A 13,033-nucleotide genomic window follows, 5' to 3' on the forward strand; every position below is an offset into this window, starting at 1 on the left:
GCAACAGGAACTGGTAGTGATTAAAACATCAAGTAGAAATTATGAGGAAAAAGCAACGTTTTCAGAATTGTGGCTTGACGTTGGCGAGCCTGTTGCAGCGTGAGCGCATTCCAGCGTCTGCTAAATAGGAGCTCTTAACTTGACACGAGCATCTCGCTGGCGAAGTGAAAAATGATGTTTTCCATGAATAATTATTCAGAATCGAGGAGACAAGGAACAGTACGGCGCTTATTCTATGTAGCCTTAATGCCATGGAAAATTCCTCAACTTTGGTGACCTCAGCATCATCCTTATAGCCACATTTGCCATTGCATTTCATAATTACAGTAACATCGCAATTTAAAAGATAATACAAATAACGCTACTGTTAGGTTGATGGCACTAAGCCACTTTTAACGCACAAGGCATATAAAAAAATATATGCTCCGTGTAATGCTGCCATATTTCTTCCCTCGTTACAAAATGTTCAAGATGTATTATTAGGCTATTATCTTCAATATCACGGAGTGACAAAATGTTCCCGCTGAAACGCTAGATAGACTACACCTTTTACTTGCGCTCACAAGTGTGTGATTTCATGTGGCTGCGCTGTGTCAGTCAATTGCACTGGTGACTTCAATAACCCGTGTGAGCGTGTGCGTGTGTTATGTACCTAGCTGTAGTAGCTAGTGGTGGCTATGGACTCCACTCTTCGTAATAAGCAGACCGTGCGACCTGCCCTTCCCTGTCTCCGATAGAGGAGTCATGAGCCGCTTTCTTCGCGTCAGGGACTCGTCTTCCGTTTTTGAGCCGTAGACACCAGCCTTGAAACGCCGCCTTCTCTATCGCAACCGGACCGGCCAGTGCCGAAGGGGACGTGGAATAGTAGCTAGTGACGCCCGGTGCCGATTGTTGAAAGCCAGGAGGGTCTAGCACAGCAGCAACGGCATTGAGGTTCACGATAAAAGGCGACTTCGGGGCACGTCTGCTGGCCGTCACTTTTTTGACATCGGCCTCGCTTAGATACGGCGGAATGAGGTAAGACGGCAGTTCCTTTAATTGCACAACCAGAGCATGTACTGCACCCGGTCGTACACTTCATTTTAGCTGCTAAGATGACTGTCATTTCTTATATGAAACAAAACACTTCATGCGTAATTACGAGCAGCTCGTAAATTAGGCCTTTCCATGTGACACCCGTTCGCATTGATTGCAAGTGGCGAATTCAGATTGAGCTTGCTAGCTAGCTACTGTAGTCTCATTTATCAACCGTGCTTGATAGGTTGCGAGCTAGCAAAGCGTGCTCGCAAGCTAACGAGATAGCTACCTATGTAATGTTAGCTTGCTAGCAGGCTACCTGATGATATTTTAATAATGACAATGGAAAACAAACCTTCGGCGCGATTAGCATTTCATATCCAGAATCGACGAGGTGGCTTCCTGGTTAATTAGCTAGCTAGCTACATGGCAAGCTTGGTCGCTAGCTATATTTGCGGACTAGCTTTGCAAATGAGCAAATAATTTGTATTGCTGGCTAGCAAGCTAGCGGGGACTGGTTGTGGCAGCAAGACTTCTGCAATGTGTCAGACAGCGCGAATTCAGTGCAATATTCCTGCCGTTTATTGTATTGCTGTAACGTTAGCTAACATGTTTCAACAAAGCAGCTTGCTAGCTTCCTTGCTTCCCACATTTGCACAGCTCGTGCTGGACGTAGCTAGCTAGTTAGTTGGCTGGTTAGATGTATGGAGCCAGCAAGCTTGCTGCTCCGCACGAAGCAGATCAGAAGTTTTGAAGACAAGTTAGCTGTGCCGTGTAGCTGCTAGCCAGCTAACATTAGCCGATTCAGCTTTAGTGTCACTTGGTAGTTATTGTTACAGTAGATTGTGAAATTTACAATATATAATTTATTTGGGTTATTTGTGTTGCAAGTCGAACAGTCCTTTGTTCCAAGAGCAGATTTCACATAATGTCTAGAAAATTATGATAGCAGAAAGTAGTTATTTTTCTGACATTAAGTAAAATGACAGTGTCTGAGCCATTGGACTGGGCGACAGAGAGCAGGGGAGTTACGATCGTGTCGTGTGTGCCTCTCACAGTCTCTGCGTAAACCAGGACATGCTCAGTTTCTTAAATGCATGGCCTCACAAGTGGCTGGTAATAAGGATCCAGATCCGATGTAAGGACCGAATAACCTACTGCTTTTCGTTTTTGTAATTGGAGTGCACACATAGTCCTCCGTTTTTTCATTGGACTTCTATGTGATGGGGCGGTACCGTTGAAAAAAATGTTTATTCCGCCACTGGTGTTCGACACCATGATCTTGTTATGACCACTGATCTGTATGAAAGTGGTTATAAAGGTCACCGCGTATAGCGGGTGGTGCAGTAATCTCACGCTACAGGATGCATTGCCCTAAAGTCTAGGTTGACTCTTGGCTGGGCTGTCTTGCTGTGTAATTCTTTAAATATTTCAGTCAGCATTTGTCTGTATATGTTTTTTTTTGTGCGCGACTCAGACATATCTGGGAAAAATATGGGAAAACAAGCTTAAGATGTTGCTTTGTATTGCTTTAGGCCAACTGTTTTGTTTGCATTGTACTGAAAATCATCCCCGTATCCCTTCTCAACATCACTGGATGTTAGACATTGGCTTCCAGTGACATGAATATTTCAAAAATTACAAAGTGTATTTATTATGTTAGCATTAATGTTGTTTGTCCATCGTTGATAAATATATATTAATTCCTTAAATGACCGATTCACTTTTGACAGCAAATTTCTTTGCTTTTGGTGATTGCCTCAGTCAGAGATGATGAAGGAATAGGGAAACATATTCAACCTTTGGTGTAGGATACAGCTGTATTTAAATCAAGATACACCCTCTCAAATTGAAATAAGATTCAAATAAAATAAATTTTTGGCTTGATGGCTAATGATATTTACAGATTACTTTAAGCTCCTGGGAGCAAAGCATTAAAAGCCTAACTGACAATAGTTGAACCAGAAAGGTAAATATGTCAGTGTTTCCCTACAGTCTAATTACCCAATCTAATTTGTGTAATAGCGATAATAAATGACTGAACGTTAATGGATAAGACTCTCAGACTCCATTTCAAGTGTTTATACTGTTTTAGGAACGACATTCAAAAAATGCAGCAGCTTGATTTTTTTTTTAAGGCTTAATGTTGGGAGTGCGTAATGGTCTCTTTCCGCAAATGAGACTTGTCGTTTTGTGTTTTAATTTGTGTTGCATAATGAGATAGGCACACACATGGGCTATAAGAAAAGGGGATTCCCCAAGTTCAGTTTGAATCATATTTTTTTACTTAATCTTATTTTGGATCCATGCCCTGTATTACACCATTGAATACCTATGTTCTCCATTCTCAGCTGATTTGACGACGTCTCGCCGTTCATAAATGATTTAACCAGGGACGTTATCAGAAAGTGCAATTTTGCATAGTGTCCCCAAAGCCACACAAAATCAGTGCATTATAGAAAACTTGTGCCGTCTTGTCAATAAGCACTCATCATTTTGCAGAAACGAGTCTCAGTAAACGTACAGAACTGACTTCAGTGAACAGAGCTCAAACTTTGGGACTTTAAACGGTTTTTGTAACGCGATAGCCAAAATGTCTTTTTATTTTAGTCTTATGTAACTCCATTTTTTAAAAATATATATTACATACACCCTGGGCTGTACAAACACGGATCATTGGTCAGACAAAGCCGAGTGTGTGATGATAAAATATTTGCTTTGTATAAAATGTTGCCATAGAAACTAAGAGGCGAAATCGCACGCTGTGAGATGGGCTAATGCTCTGAAGGATTCCGCTCTACCTTGCCGAGTGAATAACCTGAGAATATTAAGGCTTCAGCTTTCCCTTCTGAGGCATCACCTTTGCGTACCGTCGTATGCGCAGCCTGGATTGAAACGCTCAGGCATTGATGAATTTTCACTTCTCCTAAACACTGGTTGTCGTTTAGGCTCGGCCTAATACATCGTTAATCCTCGCGAGTGTGACCAATTAGTTACTCGTTTAAACTGTTATCTAAATATTTAATTAATGAGGCATGAGTAACATGGGTTACATGTTTATACAGCCTAACCCCATACCAAAGGTGTCTACTGCCTAGCTGGAACACAGGTGATTCATGCTGTATGTGTGCTAACCGTAATACTGCAAACACAAATAGAAATCCGATGTTTCCCAAAGTATGAGATGCAGATTACTGGGGAAAGCCAGTCATTTTAATATGCGATGAAGACCATCGGTGCCTTTGAAGCAGGGCGATTTGACGGTCAAGCCTCTATGGTTCTGAATGGCTCGATGGGCAGAATGTGGTGCCTAATAAGCTTCTGCAGGAGCGTGCCGCCGGTCTCTGGATGTGGCGGTGGGGGGCAGGGGGGTGGAGTCCTGAGCTGTGTGCCTGGGCAGATACATCGGTTGGGCAGGTGGGCGGGGGGTCTATAAACAGTGTTCTTGGGCAGATACATCCTTTTGGGGGGGGATGCTTAGGCAGATACATGCTTTGGGGGGGGGGGTGCTTAGGCAGATACATGCTTTGGGGGGGGGGGTGCTTTGGGCAGATGCATGCTTTGGGGGGGGGGGGGTGCTTAGGCAGATACATGCTTTGGGGGGGGGTGCTTTCGGCAGATACATGCTTTGGTGGGGGTGGGGGGTGCTTTGGGCAGATGCATGCTTTGGGGGGGCGGGGGGGTGGGGTTCTATGATTGGGCAGATGCATGCTTTGGGGGGGGTGGGGGGATGATTGGGCAGATGCATACTTTGGGGGGTGGGGGGTGGGGGGTGCTTGGGCAGATGCATGCTTTGGGGGGGGGTGGGGGGGTGCTTGGGCAGATGCATACTTTGGGGGGGGGGGGTGGGGGGTGCTTGGGCAGATGCATGCTTTGGGGGGGGGGGGGGTGCTTGGGCAGATGCATACTTTGGGGGGGGTGGGGGGATGATTGGGCAGATGCATACTTTGGGGGGGTGGGGGTGGGGGGTGCTTGGGCAGATGCATGCTTTGGGGGGGTGGGGGGGGGTGCTTGGGCAGATGCATGCTTTGGGGGGGGGTGGGGGGGTGCTTGGGCAGATGCATGCTTTGGGGGGGGGGGGGGTGCTTTGGGCAGATGCATGCTTTGGGGGGGGGGGGGGTGGGGGGTGCTTGGGCAGATGCATACTTTGGGGGGGTGGTGGGGTGCTTGGGCAGATGCATGCTTTGGGGGGGGGGGGGGTGCTTTGGGCAGATGCATGCTTTGGGGGGGGGGGTGGGGGGTGCTTGGGCAGATGCATACTTTGGGGGGGTGGTGGGGTGCTTGGGCAGATGCATGCTTTGGGGGGGGTGGGGGGGTGCTTTGGGCAGATGCATGCTTTGGGGGGGGCGGGGTTCTATGATTGGGCAGATGCATGCTTTGGGGGGGGGGGGTGGGTGGGGGGGTGCTTGGGCAGATGCATGCTTTGGGGGGGGTGGGGGGGTGCTTGGGCAGATGCATGCTTTGGGGGGGGGGGGGGTGGGGGGGTGCTTGGGCAGATGCATGCTTTGTACAGCCATTGCAGTTTGCAGTTGCAGCTGTAGCCAGCAGAGAGAGACTGAACGAGATGAGTGTGATATCTGATAGCTTCATCTGCAGAGTTTCCAAGTGGAAAGTGGGTAGAGGCGTATTCGTTAGCATATCATTACTGCATATTAACACACATTAGCATGAAGTACGTATGCTGTGGGGGGAGAAACAGCCGTTTTCAGACTTTCCTACATTGCATTTAACCACAAAGCTGGATTAAAGATCAAACACATGTAGTTTTTCTGTCTTTATAATTTGATGTAAAGTATCTGAAAGCTGCTCTCAAATAACCTAATCTCTACGCTGGTAGTTGAAGACCATATTGGAGGAGGGGTAGGGGGGTGGGGATCACACATTGGTACACATTCAAAATGAAAAACTTGGTTTCATAAACACTGCAAAAAAAAAAAAAAAAGACCGTTTTAGCAAGTGTTTCAGTCTTGTACTGAGTCTTAAAATCTTTTTTTTTCTTAAAATGAGTCAAACTGTCTCACCTTATCGGTAATATGTTTGTTGTTATTTAGCAAAAAAAGTAATAGAAATGAAATGTCGAGCCTAAATATAAAGCTAAATTACTTGTTGAGATTAACTTGTTTTTTTTGTTTTTGGTTTTTGCAGGGTGTTGTGCGCATAACATTCTCACAGCGAATGTTTGTTCCCGTGCTTGCTGTTTGTTTGGAGAGGCTGTGGAGTGCTAATTGAAATCAGGGCTCTCAGAAGCCTGTTAGAACGACGGAGAGGAGCTTACTGAAATTGAAGTTGCGGGTGCGTGAACTTTGTAGGGTTTTTTTTTATACTGCCGGTCTTCCACCGTACTTAATCCCGATAGGTGCCGCGCTAATTTATTTGAGTTTGGAGTGGCACTCGAGCGATCCGCATTGTTTAGCCGTCCTATTCAAACATTAAAAGCGACGTTGTCGTAACAGGCCCATTTAATCCGTTTCCTGCACAGAGCCCCTTGTCCATGACGCAAATGAAATGGGCCCGTATGTATGCGCGCGTGTGTGCGTGTGCGTATGAGACAGCAGAATCACAGTTTGAGTCATTCTCTTATCATAGATCAAGGTGAAACTGCATTCATATCTTCTTGCGGCTTTGTCGCGTCTTTCAAAATGATTTTGCTATCCCTTCAGAAAAGCGGTGCGTGGGATCGGTTTAGTTTGTTGCGCGTTCTTTTGTGAGTCTTTCTGTAATAATTTGTTTGCCCGTTGCTTCGGTCTAATAAAATAAATAAATAGGCTATTTCTCATCGTTCCTGCCCCGAGTTGGTCGATTTTTCTTCTTTATTTCTTCGTCACATATATTCTTCCAGTGGTTCTTGAATAGCTTGTAATCGCTTGACTTTCGATAAAAGGAAGAAGAAAAAAAACGTTTTGGGGGAACTTTGGAAAAGTTGAGGGTAGGCACCGTTTTCTTCTGCTGTAAAAACGAATTTTTTGGTCAATGCAGACGAGCCCCTAGGATAAAATCCGCGGAGCTTCGCGCGGCCAGCGTCCTGCACGCCGCCCGTCACACACCGTCTCCGCTGTTGTGCTTGGACAGCTGCAGCGCGCGCGGGATTCCGTCGTTACTCAGCACCTAATTAATCAATTACGCCAATCGATACTCGGATAATTCCTCCCGTCTGGTTCCCTGGGTCAGAAACTGTATTTGAATTCATGGTGAAAGCAAAAAGACCGACCTCCCTGCAGCCCTGCCAGGGCCTGTGGATATATTGGTGGTGCTGATCTGTTAAAAAAGACAATTCAGGGGGGAAAAGATACTACCGTGTCCAAGTGCTAACTTTGGCAGAAGAGACTGGGTCTCACAAACATCTGGTCACATGTCCAGTTCAGTAAGCATTCTATCTCACTTTTAAGACCAAATGTGCAACAAGTACTGGACGACTCGGGTGGCACTACTGACTACAGTAGTCCTGTGTTCTGCTGAGTGGGGGGAGTGAACGTGTGTGAGAGAGTGTGATCAGGGTGTGCTTACACTTTATATGCGTTTTATCATTTTCCCTTTCATAATTTTTTTTTTTTTCATTTTCTTAACCTAAATCTGAAGTTTCCTGTGTGTGCGCGTGTGCACGTGCGTGTGTGTGTGTGTGTGTGTGTATGTGCATGTGTCTGTCAGGAATGCATTTATCTTTCAGAACGCAGGCACTGTTCCGTTCTGTGTGTGTTGCTAACGTGCGTTAGCCATAACAGACTGCAGTGTGCACGGCTGCCCTTGACACATTCAGGGATTGACGGTGTGTCTTTTCCTCCGTCCGTGTCAGGCCACCGAGAGGACCGTCTGGGCACCGTCCAGCTCAAAGCTGGGATATATGAACACCACGGCCAAACAAACTCTTTACAGTATGTTCAGAGCCACAGGACTCTGGCCAGTGTGTGCTGTAAGGGTGTCATATTATGCCATGGTATTTATAGCATCATTGCAGGGGGGCGACGACTGAACAGTTCCTGAATATTATATGAAATTTACTTAAAGGCATTAATTATGCTTGTCTCCCACATTCCTTCCAAAGGAGGCGGTTTTATTCACAAGGAAAGTTGAAATAATTTTATTCCGAACAGCTTGTTGCTCTGACGTGAAAAACCCCTCTCACCCGTGTCACTCTCTCACTTGCATGTTTATATCACTCCGCACAGCGTCTAGGGGAACGGGTCACAAGTTTGGAAATGCGGCCCTTCCCTAATATGTGGTATTACCTGGGGGGGTCAAACATGTCCCTGGAAGTTGGGCAGACGAATGTTAGCTGGGTCTCAGAGTGTCGGACCGGTCAGGCTCATAGGGCTGTTGGTTTATGAGCCCAGCATGCAAGTCTAATGCACCTGGGCGCTGGAGCGTATCCCAGCATGCATTGGGCGGGAGGCAGGAAGAGAGACTGGGGACCTGTCCAAGGTATTGCAGGGCACCCACACCCTTCTCTCACCATTCACTTACACACCCATACCTGTGGGCAATTCAGAGTCTCCGATTAGCCTACCTGCATGTCCTTGGACTGTGGGATGAAGCCGGAGTACCTGGAGGAAACCCACGCGGACACGGGGAGAACATGCAGAGTTCATGTTGAGCGCTGTGCTTGGGCAGATGCATCCTTTGGGGGGGGGGGGGGGTGTCTTTATTGCTATATATTCCTGAACCCTGGGCCTTCTTGCTGTGATGCAGCTGTGCTACCCGCTGCGCCACCGTGCCGCCCCCGTGCCCAGATCGACAGTGGCGAACCCCTGTCAGCGGCGCACTGACAGTAACCACGACAGCCACGCTTCGGCATTAGCCGCCGTCTGATTGGCCGGGACGCGCCGGCAGGGGAGCCGGGCCGGTATCGAGCGCTCCGGGGTCGCCAGATCGGACAGGCGACGTTTCCGAAACGTTAACGAACAGGACGGCCGCGGTCTGCCGCAGCAGATGGAAGCGTTTCATTTTATTCGTTAATTAAATTTGGTTTAAAGAAACAGTCCGCTGGAATCAACGCACCGGCGGCCGAGTCGGAATCGGATAGCCGCAGAATTAGCTGGTGGGTTGCCAGGGAGACCCCGGTGTGTTGGGCTGTCAAAGTGAACCTGTTTGCTGGTGGGAATGAAAAGGAGTCTGCTGTTATACTGAATGGGTGGAGGCCACAATTACTGTTCATTAACGAGGTATTGACGGCGGTTCAATGCTGGAACACACACACACACATACACTCACACACACATATACACACGTGCTCACACGCTCGTACACACTCACACACACACACAAACACACACTCACATACATACACACACATGCTCACACACACACACACACACACGCCGGGCATACATGTCATGCCAAACGTCGGTGTCCACCCAGCCAAGCTGCGCTTCTATGGACCAGCGCTTGTGTCTGTGGATCCAGCGCTTGTGTCTGTGGATCCAGCGCTTGTGTCTGTGGATCCAGCGCTTGTGTCTGTGGATCCAGCGCTTGCGTCTGTGGATCCAGCGCTTGTGTCTGTAGATCCAGCGCTTGTGTCTGTGGATCCAGCGCTCGCGTCTGTGGATCCAGCGCTTGTGTCTGTGGCTCTCACTGACCTGTCCCCGCGTGGGACAGGATTTCTCAGAGTGGTGTAAATACCTCAGGCCCTGTTCCCCTGGTACTGCACTAGTAACTGCAGTTTGAAAACCACACAGGGCTCAAATAAGTATGTTAACTGCTTTAACTCCTTAGATGCCAGAAATGTTTGACACTGTAACACTCCTGGGAATTATCGTGCGATGACACTACTATGTCAGAAACACATAGCTATCATTACAGTCATTTGAAAGAATGATTCCTATCTGAATATCAGTGAAAAGGGGCCTAGATATTTCTTCTAAAATTAATGAAAGGGAATAATATATTATTTAGTACTGCAAATATTTATTTGACCCAGGTCTGGTGAAAACATTGTTGCTTTCTCGCCCTGCTGGATTCTTTCTCATCTTCACTCGTTCTCTAAAAAATAGTGATGAAAACGACAGATCTGCTTACTGGACCGGGTCCTCAGCCCTCTTCCGCCGACGGTACACGATGTCCCAGCATTCCTTTTGTCTGGTATCCCGTGGTCCTCTTGTGTTACAGTCTGCTGAACCTGCAAAGCAACAATGCACCAAGTGCACGGCTAATTATGGATATTAACACGAGAGGAAAAATGAGAATAATGGAACATAATTCCATGGCAGCACGGTTAACTTGTAGAATGAGGAAGGGTTTTGTTTTGTCGCTCAGCGTCCAATCATGTCGTTCACATGGTGATCATGTGAGCAACAGGATGCAGCTCACTCTTGAATTGCACATTAATTTCATGGCTATAGAAGTGGCCATTTAGGCTATTGATTGACAATTGATGCAACGCTAATGATTGTGTAAGTAGTGTCAAAAAGTGCCCTTTGCTTCTCCTGCTTCCGTTGTTTTGTCATACTGCAGAGTCACTCTGTCTCTGATTGTAAAATCAGCCGTGGGTTCACTTCCTGCGACAAATTCGCTGCCATCATTTATATTGGCTAAAACTGAAACTTGAGTTTGCTGCTATGTTTGTACTTGTCTGGTGCACTTTAGCCACAGCACAGCACAACACAACACAGCAAAGCTCAACACGGCTCAACACAACACAGCACAGCTCAACACAGCAAAGCTCAACACAGCACAACACAGCACAGCTCAACACAACACAGCACAGCTCAGCACAGCACAACACGGCTCAACACAACACAGCACAGCTCAACACAACACAGCTCAACACAGCACAGCACAGCTCAACACAGCACAGCTCAACACAACACAGCACAACACAACACAGCACAGCTCAACACAACACAGCTCAGCTCAACACAGCACAACACACGTGTAGTATGATTCAGGGTGTGTGTGACTTGGTAAAAAGTTTGTTGTGTCTCTTCTTAAAGCAAGGCCCTTACTGCACCCCCTAGACTTTCTCTACTGTAAAACAGAAACCATTTAAAATATGATCTCATGCAGTTCTTTTCTTCACATCCGCAGAGAGAGACATCTTTATCTCACGTAGGATTATGATGTGTCCAAACAAGTTTCCCAAATCCCAAACACATTGCAATTAATGTGCAATGGCATGTATAGAATGGGAGCAAACGCAATATAACGCCACCGCTGTTCTTGCTGTTGTTTGTTTATAGCACCTATCGTCATTGATAAGTACGCATACTGTTTTTAACGTAGACGTATTATATTATGTAAGAAAAAATGACGCTAATGCCCATGAGACATTATGTTTAATGAGTTATAGGGTATATACAACAAAAAAAGACAGAGTAATTTATTGGCTCGTTTGTTTGCGGGTTTCTCTCGGAGGTGCGGACCCAACGCGCGAAGCCGAGTTCTCACCTCGAACCCCAGACTTCCTGTAAATATGCAGATCGGGTCCACGTACTGGTTTCACCTCTCTCAGGCGCTATTAAAGAGCTAAGAGCGTCTTTAATATCGGGGGACTCCAGCGTCATATTTTTCGCCTCTTCGCGAGGTGGGGGTGGGGGGGTTGGGTGGTGAGTGGCGGGGGCGGTTAGCGTGACACCCGTCTGGAGCCGCTGAAACAGAGGCGGAGATTCGGCCCCCGCTTTTCACACTTCCATTTTTATTCGTTCGATTTACACTTTTTTTTTTTTTCTTCGGTTGACTCTGTACGGCAAAAAAAAAAAAAAGGAGAACATCTTCCTGCTCGGTTCTGTGCGATCGCGCACGAGCTTTACTACGGAAGTTGCCCGTCGCCCAAAAAAGCGGCAGTGTTGGGACCGGGCGAGCTGGTTCTGCAGACCTGGCGTCCAAACCGATCCTCTTCGAGCCGATCGCTCTCTCTAACAGTACCCTCTGTCTTCACCTCGCTTTGCATTTCGCTCTGTAGAAAACGTTTCAAACCTGTTACTGTGAGAGGTTATTGGACGGCAGTGACACAATCGCATGGTAGCACTACGGCTGTGTTGATTGTCTGGTTTTTATTTGTCATGTTAGACAAAACGTCTCCTAATTATTTGTAACGTTAAGAAGAGCATTTGTCTCTTTGTGCCAGTAAATTGGCACAAATTGTACAATAAATTGTACAATAATGGCATACCGTGTACCAATAAGTACTACGTACTAAAAATACAGCATTGAGGTCAACAAGCTGAATTTGTCGCTGTTCAGGAACAGGCTGAGGCCACAGTATGTTCTGGCCAGCCGCACCAGTGGAGTTCACATGGTGCAAAGCGTTCACATTCAGGAGCGATGGCCTTCTGGGTGAGTCACACGTAGCTGGGCCTAGGTTTCGTACGACAAGTCGTGCTTGTTTGGTGAAGGAGTTCGGGTTCGAATAAATACGAGGTTTCCGGGGCGACGGCGGCAGCCGCGCACATCTGGATTCGAACCCGCAAGACGCCGCGCCGCAGACAAAGGCCTCCTCGGCGGCGAAACCGAAAGGGTAACAGAGAACTTTCCGGCAGCCTCTCTCCGATGACCCGCCCGAGCGTGTCATTTGACTGCGGCATTTGCATTTCTGGAAGAGCAGTTGCAGGATTGAAATAAAGCCGTGAGAGTCTTGACGAGTGCCACAGCAAGTTATCGCCACGGCTACCCTTACTGCACGACGCAGCGTTTGCATTTTACACAACTCTTTCTTTTTTTTCCTTTTTTCTTTTTCCCCGTCTGCCGTTCGAATGCTGTCGGATCCGGGACGCTCCTCTGACCCCGGGCGGGCGGAGGCGGGGGACGGGCGGAGGCGAGGGACGGGGCGGATTTGGGGCGGCGGGCGAAACGCGGCCTCTTATCGGGCCGGGCGATCTGAGAGGCGCGGGGGTTTGGGTTACGGGCCGCACCGCTGGTGGCCCATTAAAGAATCATGTGAAACGGAGAAGGAGAGGAGCGAGACGCCCGCGTGCACCCGTCCGAGCACGGGGGGGGTCTGAGCGGGGCATCTGAGGGGGCCGGGGGGGAGAAGGTGGGCTTTAAAACCCATTGGAGAGCTGGCCTCTTTATTTTGGAGTTTTGGAAT

The 13,033-nt window shown here is 47.6% G+C and overlaps 1 protein-coding gene across 2 annotated transcripts in view; it reads left to right on the plus strand.

The window, feature by feature from the left end:
• The first annotated feature begins 226 nt into the window (after nucleotides 1-226).
• Nucleotides 227-13,033, plus strand: part of LOC135263986 (B-cell CLL/lymphoma 9-like protein) — a 41,593-nt gene continuing 28,786 nt past the window's right edge. The window contains exon 1 of one of the 2 annotated variants that reach the window (XM_064352529.1): nucleotides 227-1,017. The gene's annotated coding sequence lies outside the window, so the exon portion shown is untranslated. The remainder of the gene's footprint in view (nucleotides 1,018-13,033) is intronic. The other variant, XM_064352531.1, reaches the window with a different exon arrangement.

This window comes from Anguilla rostrata, chromosome 9 (genome assembly GCF_018555375.3).
Source record: "Anguilla rostrata isolate EN2019 chromosome 9, ASM1855537v3, whole genome shotgun sequence".
Classification (NCBI taxonomy): domain Eukaryota; kingdom Metazoa; phylum Chordata; class Actinopteri; order Anguilliformes; family Anguillidae; genus Anguilla; species Anguilla rostrata.